The sequence below is a fragment of the Pelophylax lessonae genome (genome assembly GCF_965119305.1).
Source record: "Pelophylax lessonae genome assembly, chromosome: 4".
Classification (NCBI taxonomy): Eukaryota; Metazoa; Chordata; class Amphibia; order Anura; family Ranidae; genus Pelophylax; species Pelophylax lessonae.
Genome location: NC_138771.1, coordinates 4,939,338 through 4,955,173, shown reverse-complemented (window position 1 = coordinate 4,955,173; position 15,836 = coordinate 4,939,338).

Here is a 15,836-nt window from a genome sequence, read left to right as displayed (position 1 = left end):
CTTGCACCAGGGACATCTGTCCACACCCACACCAGCTGGAGATTCTTGCCGTTGGTGGGAAAGCCGGGGGAAGGGCTGCTGGACATAATTCTAAGCGTGGCTGATATTTGCAATTTTCGTGAAATTCACAATTCCAAAATAAACGCAGAGAATTTTAATTACCGGAATGCTTTTAATGTAAACAAAAATGAACAAACTGACCCTTAATTAAGTTATCCCTTCAAATAAAAGACAGTGAAGTGATAATTGATTAGACATAAATGCTATTCTGTAGAATTCCAATTCAACCAGTTCATTCCATTTCCCTCCATTAGTGACTATCAGCCGGGATTTTGCATATTTCTCAGCATTCTGCAATAAATGGTCGGCTTTAATCAGATCTTTAAACACGCCTGAAATGCCCACTAATACCACTAATTAGTCAGCAGCTTTCACATTTTCATATCATTCTTCTCACATTATATGAGACATAAATATTTAAAACATCATTAAGAATCTTTATTGAGTTGTGGAACATTTTGACTTTCATGAGGCTGAAAAGAATTCTCTTTCCCTCTCCTGTCCAAAGCTTTTCCTTCTTTTAAAGGAGATTGGAACTTTTCTGACTTACGTGGATTACAGTGGCGGCCCGTCCATTGGGGGCACAGGGGCGCCTCCCCCCCTATCCATGTGTCCGGCCCCCTGATCTACATGCAGGGTGCCAGATGCATGGATTCCAATGGGTTATGTTTTTTGAAGCATGTGATTAGAGGCTCTAATAGGCTTTAAAAAAGGATGGGCTTGGGGCGCAGAGCACTGCGCCCTGAGCCCACCCAGTTGCGTGACAATTGCGAATGAATATTCGCTATTTTCACATGGATCCTCCACCTGGCCAATCAGGAAGCGGGTCCTGAGACCCTTTTCCCGATTGGCTGAAAGGAGAAGCTTTGCCATTGGCCAAAGAGGAGGAGGAGGGAGGAGACGCAGAAGACTGAGGGGGAAGCCGCCGCTGCAGCTGCTGCCTGCTTGCCCTCCACATGTCCAAGGTGAGTGAGCCGGCGACCGGGGGGGTATGGTGTGTGGGCTGGTGTGGTCCAGGGAAGGGGGGAGGTATGGTGTGGTTCGTCTGCCACATGGAGCACCAGCCACCACTGGTGGTCTAAAGGAAATCTTTAAAAGTCCAAAGTAAATTCTACTACCATAGGAAGGTATCGAATAATATCTGACCATGGTTGCTCAAACACTGGATCCAAGACTAAAACCCCAGACTTTACACCACCTCCACATTATCTATATTACAAAGTTTGTAAGGTTGAATAAGTACACCAGTCCATCCAGTTCAACTTATGTATATGTCACTACCATATACCATATCCCTGTACATTGTGTTCACTAAGAAACACATCTAAATGTTTTTTTTTTTTTTTTTAATTTATCTATACTCCCCACTGACACCACCAACTGTGGGAGGGCGTTCCATAACCTAACGCTCTAACAGTAAAGAAACCCTTACACAGTTGAAGATTGAACTGCTTCTTGCCCAGCTTCATTGTGTGTCCATGTGTCTTCTTTAGAGACATAAGAAGTTTCCTCCCAATGCCAGAGTCACCATTTAAAGATTTGTTTATTGTGATCATATATCCTCCCAATAATCTCTTCCCCAGGGAGAGTGAATGTATTGTTTGCAGTCATTCCTAATAACTGAGGTCCTCCAGCTTTCATAACTGAGGTCCTCCGTCCCCCTAGAACAGAGATCCTCCATAACTGAGCTCTTCCATGCCCCATAACTGAGCTCCCTCATGCCCCATAACTGAGCTTCTCCATTCCCATAACTGAGCTTCTCCATCCCAATAACTGAGCTCCTTCATCACCCATAGCTTAGCTCATCCATGCCCATAACTGAGCTCTTCCATGCCCCATAACTGAGCTCCCTCATGCCCCATAACTGAGCTTCTCCATTCCCATAACTGAGCTTCTCCATCCCCATAACTGAGCTTCTCCATTCCCATAACTGGGCTTCTCCATCCAAATAACTGAGCTCCTCCATCACCCATAGCTTAGCTCATCCATGCCCATAACTGAGCTTCTCCATCCATATAACTGAGCTTCTCCATTCCCATAACTGATCTTCTTCATCCCAATAACTGAGCTCCTCCATCACCCATAGCTTAGCTCATCCATGCCCTATAACTGAGCTCCTCCATCCCCAGAAACTCAGAATTTCCATTCCCCATAACTGAGCTCATCCATCCCCCATAAATGAGCTCCTTCATTCTCCATAACTGAGACCCTTCACCCTCTATAACTGATTTCCTCCATCCCCCCATAACTGAGGTCCTCCATTTCTCCTAACTGAGCTCCTTCATCCGACATAACTAAGCATCTCCACTCCCCATAACTAAGCTCCTCCATCCCCCATAACTGAGCTCCTCTGTCCCCCTTACCTGAGCTCATCCTTCCTCTATAATTGAAGCCCTCCATCCCTCCATAACTGAGGCTCTCCATCCCTCCATAACTGAGGCTCTCCATCACCCCATAACTGAGCTCCTCCATCCCCTATAACTAAGCTCCTCCATGCCCCATAACTGAGCTCCTCCATCCCCTATAACTAAGCTCCTCCATGCCCCATAACTGAGCTCCTCCATGCCCCATAACTGAGCATCTCCACTCCCTATAACTGAAGTCTTCTGTCCCCCATAACTAAGCTCCTCCGTCCCCCTTACCTGAGCTCATCCTTCCTCTATAACTGAGGTCCTCCCTCCCCCAATAACTGAGGCTCTCAATCCCCCCATAACTGAGCTCCTCCATCCCCCATAAATTAGATCCTCCATCCCCCATAACCGAGGCTCTCGATCCCCCATAATTGAGCTCCTCCATTCGCATATCTGAAGTCCTCCAGATTCCTTATTAACTTTGTTGCCCTTCTCTCCCAGTTCCAGCACATCCTTCCTGAGGACTGGTGACCAGAACTGGACGGTATAGTCCAGTTGAGGCCAGACCAGAGTCATGTAAAGCGGAAGAAGTGTAGTTTTATCTCTGGAGTAATTCCCCCTTTTAATGAATGCTATTATTCTGTTGGCTTTGCTTGCTGCAGCCTGGCGTTGCATGCCATTGCTGAGTCTGTCATCTATTAGGACTCCCAGATCATATTCCATTCTGGATTTCCCCAGGGGTTCTCCCCCTAGCAAGTAACTTGCATTCATACTTTTAGCTCCCAAATGCATTACTTTAAATTTCCTACATTGAATCTGATCTAACATATAGCTGCCCCCCCCCCCCCTATTTTATTAAGGCCTTCTAGTAGAGTTGCTATATTCTGCTGTAAACTTATTGCTCTGCTTAGCTTTGTGTTGTCAGCAAACCCTGAGATTGAACTATTTATTCATTGTTGAATTCTGAACTATTTTTACATGGTTTGCTCAAAAACTATCCCACTCACAGGGTGGCTTTACCTTTACTAAATAAACCTGCCAAGGCATCAGACAGCCCAGGGCCATGATTGTATATAAAACAAGCGCCTGTGCACCCCTGTACAGCCCGGGACTGATAGTTACAGTAATTATTATTATTATTTTTTGTGCCTTCTAAATGTTTCTTAAGAATAAATAAATAAATATATGAAATGAATAAATATACAGTATCTCAGAAAAGTAAGTACACCCCTCACATTGTTGTAAATATTTTATTCTATCTTTTCATGTGACAACACTGAAGAAATGAGACTTTGCTACAATGTAAAGTAGTGAGTGTACAGCTTGTATAACAGTGTAAATTTACTGTCCCCTCAAAATAACTCAACACACAGCCATTAATGTCTAAACCGCTGGCAACAAAAGTGAGTACACCCCTAAAGTAAAAATGTCCAAATAGAGCACAATTAGCCATCCCCCCCCCCCCCCGGTGTCATGTGACTCGTTACAAGATCTCAGGTGTGAATGGGGGAGCAGGTGTGGTAAATTTGGTGTTATCGCTCTCACTCTCTCATACTGGTCACTGGAAGTTCAACATGGCACCTCATGGCAAAGAACTCTCTGAGGGTCTGAAAAAAAGAATTGTTGCTCTACATAAAGATGGCCTAGGCCAGTGATGGCGAACATTGGTACCCCAGATGTTTTGGAACTATATTTCCCATGATGCTCAAATACACTGCAGAGTGCATGAGCATCATGGGAAATGTAGTTCCAAAACATCTGGGGTGCCAAGGTTCGCCATCACTGGCCTAGGCTATAAGAAGATTGCCAAGTCCCTAAAACTGAGCTGCAGCACGGTGGCCAAGACCATACAGCGGTTTAACAGGACAGGTTTTACTCAGAACAGGCTGGTCGACCAAAGAAGTTGAGTGCACGTGCTCAGCGTCATATGCAGAGGTTGTCTTTGGGAAATAGATGTATGAGTGCTGCCAGCATTGCCGCAGAGGTTGAAGGGGGGGGGGGGGTTAGGGGGTCAGCCTGTCAGTGCTCAGACCATATACCATACACTGCATCAAATTGGCTTTCGTCCCAGAAGGAAGCCTCTTCTAAAGATGATGCAGAAGAAAGGCCACAAACAGTTTGCTGAAGACAAGCAGACTAAGGACATGGATTACTGGAACCATGTCCTGCGGTCTGATCAGACCAAGATAAACTTATTTGGCTCAGATTGTCTCAAGCGTGTGTGGCAGCAACCAGGTGAGGAGTACAAAGACAAGTGTGTCTTCCCTACAGTCAGGCATGGTGGTGGGAGTGTCGTGGTCTGGGGCTGCATGAGTTCTGCCAGCACTGGGGAGCTACAGTTCATTGAGAGAACCCAGAATGCCAACATGTACTGTGACATACTGAAGCAGAGCATGATCCCCTTCCTTCAGAGACTGGGCCGCAGGACAGTATTCCAACATGATAACGACCCCAAACACACCTCCAAGAGGACCACTGCTTTGCTAAAGAAGCTGAGAGTAAAGGTGATGGACTGGCCAAGCATGTCTCCAGACCTAAACACTATTGAGCATCTGTGGGGCATCCTCAAATGGAAGGTGGAGCTCTGTGATGTCATCATGGAGGAGTGGAAGAGGACTCCAGTGGCAGCAGGGCTTTGGGAGGGCAGAATCTCAGGGGCAGGGCTCTGCTAGGGTGGGATCTGAGGGGCAGGGCTCTGGGAGGGCATAATCTGAGGGGTAGGGCTCTGGGAGGGTGAATCTGATGGGCAGGGTTCTGCTAGGGTGGGATCTGAGGGGCATGGCTCTGGGAGGGCGAGATCTGAGAGGGAAGGGCTCTAGTAGGGTGGGATCTGAGGGGCAGGGCTCTGGGAGGGAGGGATCTGAGGGACGGGACTCTGGGACGGTGGGATCTGAGTTTCAGGGCTCTGGGAGGGTTGGATCTGAGTGTCAGGGCTCTGGGAGGGTGGGATCTGAGTGGCGGGGCTCTGAGAGGGTGAGATCTGAGTGGAGGGGCTCTGGGAGGGTGGGATCTGAGGGGCAGGGCTCTGGAAGGGGTGGGATCTGAGGGGAAGGGCTCTGGTAGGGTGAGATCTGAGGGACAGGACTCTGGGAGGGTGGAATCTGAGTGGTGGGGCTCTGGGAGGATGGGACCTGAGTCTGAGTAGCGGGGCTCTGGGAGGGTGGTATCTGATTGGTGGGGCTCTGGAAGGGTGGGATATGATTGGCGGGGCACTGGGAGGGTGGGATCTGAGGGGCAGGGCTCTGGGAGGGTGGGATCTGAGGGGCAGGGCTCTGGGCAAGTGGGATCTGAGGGGCAGGGCTCTGGGAGGGTGGGATCTGAGTGTCAGGGCTCTGAGAAGGTGGGATCTGAGGGGCAGGGCTCTGGGAGGGTGGGATCTGAGGGGCATGGCTCTGGGAGGGCAGGAACTCTCCCAGTTCACACTGGTCGGCATATTTAACTGGACAGGATTGCATTCTAATTGTGATCCATTCCATCCTGCCCAGCAGCAGCACGGCAAGGCTTTCATACCAGGCTGTGTGTGTGTGTATATAAAGGGGTTTCCTTCTTGAATAATGCTATGATCTGTGAGGTGGAGCTTGGGAGATTTGGACGCTTCATGTGGATGTGACTGGGCGGGATTGAATGCTAATTAGGATGTATTTAATCCCACCCACCATGAGAGCTGTGAAGGAAGTACATCATTTGCAGAGCCTGAAAGACTACAAAGGGGAGTGTTATAGACTCTATCTGTTGCAGAAAGTGGCTGTGGAAGGGACAGAGTCTATCAGCAGGATATACAGAGTGTCACGTGATACAAAACCACAACTAAACCCAGAATATCAGAGGATTTGCAGACAACTGAGCAACATGGTACAGAGGTTTAATCAATGCTGTAACTGATCACTCTATTCAGTTCTAGTGAAAATAAAGTTGGAGTTCAGCTTTATTGAGCACTCCTTCCCCCAGCTTTAATCAGCTACATTTGCCCCTAAATAAATGCATTTCATGTATTTTTTTCACATGAATTCAATAATTATTTAACTGATTTGTAGTGCAGAGCATTATGGGAATGTGTATGTTGGATCAGAATGTATAGTTTGCAGCAAAGAATTGCAGCGATAATGTACACAGATATTCTTCTGGAAGTAATACATCCGAAAAGGAAAAGAAGAACGCACGACGATCGCTCTGGCCCACTACTGAGCGTCTTCATCTGCCTGGAAATGTTCTGTGAGCCCAGAATACAAATGTAATGAGGAGATGCGTGGGGCGGTGAGAAGTCCCTCCTGGATTGTAGTGATGGGGAAATCTCTGCTCCTTGCCTTTCCTGCGGGGTCACAGCCAGTTCAGGATTACTCCACGCATCTCCATTTACATAAATGCTTCTTCACTTTGAACGTCTGTGTGAAAGTCTTAAAAGGATGTAGAGGAGAGGTGACCGGCACACGGGGGCACACCCCCATCCGGGAGACGAGAAATTAAAAAGTTCAGAAAGTTTTCAGAGAGTTAAAACAAGTGAAGTGCAAACAAAGGAGAGAAAACATGCAAAAGTCAACACTTAAAGCGGAACTCCAGGTAGGTATACTAAACCGGATTAAAGCAGTTCTGTATTTATTAAAGGAGAAGTACGACTAAAGCTCGTTTGGTTGTACTTCTCCTTTTGGATCAGTTCGTTCTGCACTCCTGGGACCTGTTTTTAACAGACTGGCTGACATCACAGAGCTGGTCCAGGCTCAGAAAAGATTGCGACCATATTGTCGGGATCCACACAAATGCCTGGACCGACACACAGCTCAGCCTCTCCAAGAGCATGAGCCGGCCGCTCCCTCCCCCTCCACTGCCCAACCCTCCAGCAAGCACGGGGGAGCAGAGCAGACAATGGTGGCTGACATTTACCAGCTCTCTGCTCTGAGAACCAAGCAATCAGGGCTGGTGCTAGACTATTTTACACCCTAGGCAAGACCAGCTACTTGCGCCCCCCCCAAAAAGGGGAAAAGGGTTAAAAACTCCTCTATGTCATACCTAGTAACCCTGATCTGATGGTTCCTCCATGTTATGCTGTCATACCCAGTGACCCCCATATTCCTCCATGTCACACCCGGGGACCCTAATATCCCTCCATGTCACACCCAGGGACTTTGATGTTTTTCCATGTCACACCCTGGGACCTCAATATTCCTCCATGTCATGCTGTCATACCCACTGACCCTGATGTTCCTCCATGTCACACTCAGGGACCCCCGTGTTCCTCAATGTCATGCTGTCATACCCAGTGACCCCAATGTTTCTCTATGTCAGACCCTGATGTTTTTCCATGTCACACTTGGGGACCCTGATGTTCCTCCATGTCACACCTGAGGACCCTGATGTTCCTCCGTGTCACACTTGGGGAACCCAATCCCCCATGGCACACCCAGGGACCTCAATTGCTCATGGCACACCTGGTGACCCCAAACCCCTGTTACACCCAGTGACCCCTGTCTCCCATGTCACACCTGGTTACTCCGATTCCCCATGGCACACCTGGTGACCCCGATTTCCTTTCATACCAGGGATGCTCCATGTAACACCCAGGGGCCCTGATCCCCTGTTCTGGGGACACTCACTGGACGGTATGAAGAGAGTGGCCCCCCACTCTGCCCTCTCTCACCATGCTCCTGCTGATTCCTTCTCCCAGGACGCTCCTCTCCTGGACCACAGTGCTCACCACAGCTCCAACTGGCTCCTGGTGGAGGAAGAAGCAGCAGTCAGAGAGCTCCGCATCTCCTTCATCACCAACCTCCTCAGACCATTCCGGTGCCTCGTCGCTTCTACCCCAATAAAGGTTCCGCCCTACAGTGCCGAGCTCCGGCTCAGGTTCAGCTCTCCTCTGCTCCCTGCTTAATACCGACCCAGTTAAATGAACGGCTGCCCACCAACTTAGTGCAGAGAGTCTCTTCCTGCCTGGGGTTAAGGCCACTCAGCTCCAGCCAAAGAGGATCATCATGCAGGTAGCACTCTGGTGGGCTCCATTCCTGCCTCTTGGGGCCCCTCCAACAGTGGTGGAAAGCCAGGACCTGATAGTTCCGCCACTGCCCAAGACACCTGGCATCTTTCTCTGTCCCTTCTTCCTCACCCACCACCACCCCTCCCCTCAGCTCACAATAATCATTCATGATGGAGAGAGAATGCCGACTCCTGGCTGCGCCCCTAAGTGGCAATGCGCCCTAGGCGCCGGCCCTGCAAGCAATCAATGATGTTTGATCGCTCAGTTCTCAGCCTTAGACCCGGCGGGGGACAATGCAGCTTCCACCTAAGTAGGATTCTAAAATGTAAAAAATCCCATACTTCTCTTTTAACCACTTGGTGCCCGCACTATAGCCGAAAGATGGCTAAAGCATGTGCTTAAATTGCCGGGAGGGCATAGATGGACGACCTCCCGTTTCGGGGTGTGTTTGGCGCGCTCTGTAATCACCGAGTTTTTTTCGGGATCTGCCCTTTACTATGAGATCAGCTGTCAGCCAATGGCAGCTGATCACATGATGTAAACAGAAGCTGGTAACCGATTGCCGGCTTCTGTAAAAGAGACATTAGTCCAACACAGTGACACCAGTGCCCCTAACTAGTGCCCACCAGTGCCACCTACCAGCACCAATCAGTATCAGTACTGCTAACCGGTGCCCACCAGAGCCATCTTTCAGTGTCCATCAGTGCTGCATATCAGTGCCCATCAGTGCCACCTATCAGTGCCCTTATGTGCTGCCTATTAGTGCCCATCAGTGCCACCTATCAGTGCGGCCTCATCAGTGCCTCCTGATCAGTGCCCACCAATACCGCCCCACCAGTGCCCATCAGTGCAGCATATCAGGGCCCGTCAGTTCTGCCTTATCAGCCCACATCAACGAAGGAGAAAAATTACCTGTTTGCAAAATTTGAAAACATTTTTTTTTGTTTGTTTAGCAAAAAAAAAAAAAAGGCCTCAGTGGTGAATGATAAAGAAATCTCTGTTTGTGTGGAAAAAAAGAAAAAAAAAATGTCATATGGGTACAGCGTTGCATGACCGCGCGATTGTCATTCAAAGTGTGACAGCGCTGAAAGCTGAAAATTGGCCTGGGCAGGAAGGGGGTGTATAAATCAAAAATAATCAGCGCAAGCCCACATTAAACAGAAAAAAAGAATCAAAGTTCTTGTGCACAAGGCTGCAAACAATCAGTGCCAAACACAAAAACACCTGTGAAAACTTAAAGAAAATAATATTGCTGCGCCAAGTCTTTCATTGGAGATAAATAAATGAATAAATATGTTTGGTGTACAAAATGTTATCACAATAACTCTAAATCAGTCCATCAACTGTGATACTAAAGTGATAAATCAATTTCTGAGCCGTGATAATAAAATCAATAATATTAATAGTCCCAATCCTCAGTGAAAAGAAAATCAAAAAATCTTCATCCACAAACGTGATGAAAAGTGCTGCATGCTTCACTCCAGGTGCTCCTAGTGACAGATTAGCAGCTCACCTTAGGAACTCCTGAGAGTCAATACACACTCTGGGATAATCACTGCAGTCTGGTTTGCCTTCCCATCACCGCCTCCGGATCGTCCCTCCAGGTTTATATGCCATCGGTGTGGAAAAATAAAAGCAAGATCTAGTGCTCTCTGATTTTAAGGCTGAATATGGACGTAGTAGCTCCAAGTTCCAATGAAATGAGAACCAGGCTGACCCAAGATACAGGATCCTTAGCTAAGGATCACCAGGTGAAAATAAAGAGAAAAAGGCTGAAGAAAACAAATGCATCCACCACATCTAAAGACTGGAATTGTTTAACTTGGATGCCCACCTGAATGTACACTGCTTTCGCTCTGCATATCGTGGATACTTACCTGATAAAAGCGTTGTGGGCCCTTCCGTTAGTTTGGAGGCCACATATCTTCTGATTTTGACCTTGTGTTCCAATCCCACCACATCATTCCTGGATCTTGGGTCAGCCTGGTTCTCATTTCATTGGAACTTGGAGCTACTACGTCCATATTCAGCCTTAAAATCAGAGAGCACTAGATCTTGCTTTTATTATCACGGTTTAGAAATTGATTTATCACTTTAGTATCACAGTTGATGGACTGATTTAGAGTTATTGTGATAACATTTTGTACACCAAACATATTTATTTATTTATTTATCTCCAATGAAAGACTTGGTGCAGCAATATTATTTTCTTTAAGGAAGGGGGTATATGTGCCCAGTAATCAAGTGGTTCACATCATATCATAATGCATCGGGGGGGGGGGGGGGGTAGCAGTGAATGTGCCTAAATTGAATTTGACATTAGTCTCTCTCACTCTTTGCAGAAGAGCTTAGAACGGAAGAGGGAGAAACAGCACAAGGAACAAGTTGTGTGTTGTGCTACCATACCGATAGGAGAAGAGAGCAGAGTGACAGGAAGATGAGCTCATCAATTTGCTGCTATTTTGTAGCAAACAATAGGGAGCTGATAAGAAGAGAAGGGAGGGTCCTCATAAGCCCCACCTTCCCCGTCATACAGTACAAGACACGGGATCTTTAAATCATTATGATTGGAACTTCCAAAAGCAGTTCAACAGAAAGCTGAGCAGTACAGAAACAGCACCAATAGGCCTGTATAACAGTTGGGTCAAGAAGGCTCAAGAGACTCAAAGAACAGCATGTAGAGCAGGGTTCACCAAATGGTGGACCACGGCCCAGATCCAAACTGAGCAACAGTCCTGTCCAGACTGTGGCCATGGTACTCATCAGCCTCTGCTGCTATCATACTGCCCCCCTTTTATTTGCAGCCTCCCCTGAACAGTCCTAACAGGGCAGAGGCACATAGCAGCTGGGTGTTCCCTCTCGGGTCTGCCGCTATCATGTTAACAGCCGGCGGGGCCAGGAAATGCTGCAGATCAGGATAGAGCGCGGGAGTCTTTTCATACTAATAAGCCGGTAATCACCTGCTTTTTAACATGTTAGGCATCTCCCACACTCTGTATCCAGGGATAGACTTGCAACTTTCAGCCCAGGGGGCAAGTACAAACCAGAGGCCCATAATGCAGTGACTCGGCCCCACTCTCCCTCTTCCCATCCTCCTCCTGGCCCCCATTCCAGGCTGAAGCCCTGCTCCAGGTACTCTCTACTGACCGGCTGAATCTGGGTTCTCAACCTGGCCAGCAGGGGGCGGTTGGGGGGAACTGGGATAGCTCGGTTGGGGCTGGCCAGGGGAGGAGAGTCTCAAGTGGGGCATGGAACCGGCCTCTGCTCAGACACAGTTTACATCATCCATGCTAGGGGGGAGGCCTGTGCTCTGTCCTTGTCTTCAACCCGCACTCGGTAGGTCAGTGGCAGAGAATTTTTACTTCCCTTCACCAGGAATCCTTTAGGCATGTCTGTGGCAGAAGTGATGCAACGTTTTATCAGGACATCAGAGCGGCCCAGGGGGCAATTGCCCCCTGGCTCAGTCCTCCCCTCTCTGTACTGATCTGCAGCACCTCCCATCTCTGCCCGCTGTGCATATGATAGCGGCAGACCCAAGAGAGAACTGTGCAGGGGAGGCTACAAATAAAAGGGGGACAGTGATGTAAAGGAGGAGAGGGGGGCTGTGACTGAAAGGGGACCTTGGATGTGAAGGGGCATGGTGATGTGTAAAGGGGGCACTGTGATGTGAAGGGGCACAGTGTTGTGTAAAGGGGGCACAGTGTTGTGTAAAGGGGGCACTGTGATGTAAAGGGGGCACAGTGTTGTGTAAAGGGGGCAAAGTGTTGTGTAAAGGGGGCACTGTGATGTGTAAAGGGGGCACTGTGATGTGAAGGGGCACAGTGTTGTGTAAAGGGGGCACTGCGATGTATAAAGGGGCAGTGTGATATAAAGGGAAACTGAGGACAATGTTGAACTGCTAGAAAGGGTAAACTGTGATGTAAAGGGAGTCTCTGGGCACTGATGTACAGGGGGAACTGTGATGTAAAAGGTCCCTGTGAAGTAGGATTCAAACCTCTGCCGGAAGAAAATTTCACCAACTGAACCTCCCGATGTAGAGCCTTACCCTCAGAACTGGTATCAGAGGAGGCCTAGACATCCACCTGGTAGATCTCAAAAGACATGGGAACAGAACACCAGGAGACAGCCCGGCAAATCTAAGAAACAGATGCCTAATGCCTGAAAGCCATGAAGGACTGACAGACCCCGTAGAATGAGCCTTCACAAGGAAGGAAGGAACCATACCCTTCAGACTTAAGTCTCTAATGATAACTTGTCTAATGCCCCCATCAATGGTAGGGTGAGGTGTGGGGAGACCATGGCAGGAGCCCTTAGGATAAACAAATAAAAAATCCACTTTCAGGGAGTAAGTAGTAGCTTAGAGGCACAGTACACACTACATCCAGACGGTGCAGGGAACTCTTTAGAGTGCTTTGGAGTAGAACATAAGGAGGAAAGGACAATATCCTGATTAAGGTGGAAAGCATAGACCTTTGGCCTTTAATGCCCTGTGCAACACTGAGTAGTGCTTTTTATAGGCCACTAATTCAGAGACTCTTCTGGAAAAAGTGATAGCAACAAGAGAAGCCACCTTGTGTAGCCAGAAGCCACTTGTGTAGCCAGGTGCTCTGCCTGTTTTGTGATCCTCTGCCCGCTTGCCCATCCCCCGCGGCTGTAAGCAGTGACAGAGCAGCTTAGCTGCAGGCTTCTTTCATCTGCCTACCCTTCCCCCCGAGCCCAGAGCTGGCTGCAATGGTGGTGGTGCCTGTGTGCATCCAAGGGGATCATAGGAGATATGATCCAGGAGGGAGGTGGCCCTGTACAGGAATGCAGCTGCAATGGATTTTGGAATATGTAGTCCTTAAAGGACTGCTGTGCCATGGAGGTGAATAGAGCTCTTGTCACGTACCTGATGGCTGAGCCTGACGTGCAGAGGGAAGGCCTCTCGTACAACCCTGGTTCAGGGACCACCGATGTTGTAACATTGGCCATGAGAGCATAGTGGTGTATAGGTGCCTGGATCAGCTTCCGTGTAGTGGATGTATCACCAGGGTGGACCAGAAGGTTAAAAAGCAGGCGTTGGCAGGCTAGCAGATTCCAGGCTGGTGGCAGCAGGGATCAGGCAGGTGCATGCAGAGCAGAAAAAACACAGGATGTGTGGTCAGAGAAGCCGGGTTGGTAACAGACGATCAGATGCAGGCATAGATGGTAGGCAAAGAATAGTCAGGGTACAGGCAGAGATCTGCAACGTGAGTTCAGGCAGATGAGCAAGAGACAAGAAGCAAAGTCTAGATACAGGTCAAGGTTGGAGAGATTTAACAATCAGTCAACGGCAAGCTGGGTCAACCACAGGAATAACAGGATCAGGTTTCCGGAACACAGGTACAGCTGCAGGTCAGACAGCAAAGCATTCGTACAACTGCTGCACTTATATATGGCACTTGGCGCCAACGTTTATTGGTGCGTATGCGCACATTCGTGTGCCTGGCATGTTAGGCACTTGCGGGATTGCGCATGCGCATTTGCGTCAACTTTTGAGCGTTAGTAGCAGTATGGCCAGCACCTCCCTAACAGCTCTACACACACGTACACCAAACTGTCACCTTTCCTCTGCTCACGAATGTCCTCTTTTCTTACAACTTCCTACTCTCACCTCCAGAACTTCTTCTCATGCCAGCGAACAATGAGAGATGGATTTAAGGCAAAAAAAACTGTTCACGTTGCAAGGGGGGTTTCTCTTTGCAAGGGCATTTTCCCCACAGCTTAGTGAATGAGTTGAAGCTCTGCTGACTTCCATCATCCAATCATGCACAAGCAAAAATGCTTTTTTTTTAGTTTTTCCTTGTATGTGATTGGGTATTCCTTGCAAAGTGAAATTTCACCTCATTCACTAATGTAGCATCCTCCTAGGTAGGTGCTAGGATTATTGTGTTAAAGTTTTTGGTTGCTCTGCTTAACAGGGAGACAGCTTGGTAAATGTATTTTCTGTCTGCTTAACAGAGAGCGGTGATCAGCAAGTGTAGGTTGCTCAGTGTGCTCTGGTGCTGCTTCTACTGTCTTTCACTGTGTCCTAGCAACTAAGGAAAATGCTGGACAGTAAGTAGAAACCATGCAGACGGGAGCATTAGTATTCATACGGCCCTGGCCAATTAGAAGGGAGGTGACTTTGGCATGATGGGTGCCTGTATTTATGTTCAAGGAGCACATAGGCTCTGGGTTATTCCTAGCAGAGGATTGGACCAGACTCTACCTCCCCCAGCTCTTGCTGCCATGTGGCCTCAGGTGGGCGATCTGAGAGCCTGAATTGCTGCCATGTGGCCTCAGGTGGGCAACCTGAGAGCCTGAATTGCTGCCATGTGGCCTCGGGTGGGCGATCTGAGAGCCTGAATTTCTGCCATGTGGCCTCAGGTGGGCGACCTGAGGACCTGAAGTCTGTGTGGCTGACCCTGGTCCTACTATAGCTGACAAAGGGAGAGTCTACAGTGCATCTGGTCTGGTATCATGGAGAGAGAAGGCTGCTGGTGGTGCTTCAGGAGCCTTGTGAGTACAAACACCCTAAGGAGCCTTGGATAGATATCCCCTCTTGTGTTCTAAGTCCACACAAAGAGAACGCTGGAGAGTGTTCTTAGAGCTTTGTCTAGGACTGTCCAATAATTTACTAAGGGACATTGCTCAGTTCTGGAATCAGTTTGCTGCTGCTGTGAAGAAGTCTGTATCTGCCTTCTGAAAGGACTTCAGCCAAGTTTCACTAAGAAAGGAAGATGGAGTCCTCAATGTGAATAGTTCAATTTGGAGTATTTTACTATATCCCTTCCCTATCTGAGTTCTCCAATAAAAGAACAATAGAAACCCTTAGAGTGGCCATTGTAGTAAGGAGCGGAAATGAGTGTGCACCTGGCTGTGTGAAGCTACCTTGTTCCTGGCTGCAGAGTAAAAGTGGGGAAGACCTGGGCAACATACCAGCAGCTCCTGCGGAGGTAGCACTACGCTAAGTTCTTAAAAAATTCTCTTGCAAAGTGAACAGCCTATTTACCTTTAGTAAATCAACCCCAATGCCTAAATTTTTTACACAAACCATCAAGCACATCCTTTGAGGGGATCCCGAGGAAGAATCCTAGAAATACCCTGGACAGGGCATTTTGGCCACATGCTCATCTGACCTTTCTTTAACCACTTGCTTACTGGACACTTATACCCCCTTCCTGCCCAGGCCAATTCTCAGCTTTCCGCGCTGTCGCACTTTGAATGACAATTGTGCGGTCATGCTACACCATATGAAGTTTGTACAATTTTTTTTTTCACACAAATAGAGCTTTCTTTGGGTGGTATTTAATCAGCAATGAGGGTTTTATTTTTTTTGCTAATCAAACAAACAAAGACAAAAAAAAAACAAAACAATTTATTTTGGTATAAAATGTTTCAAACGGGTAATTTTTCTCCTTTACTCATGGGAACTGATAAGGTGGCACTGATGGGCA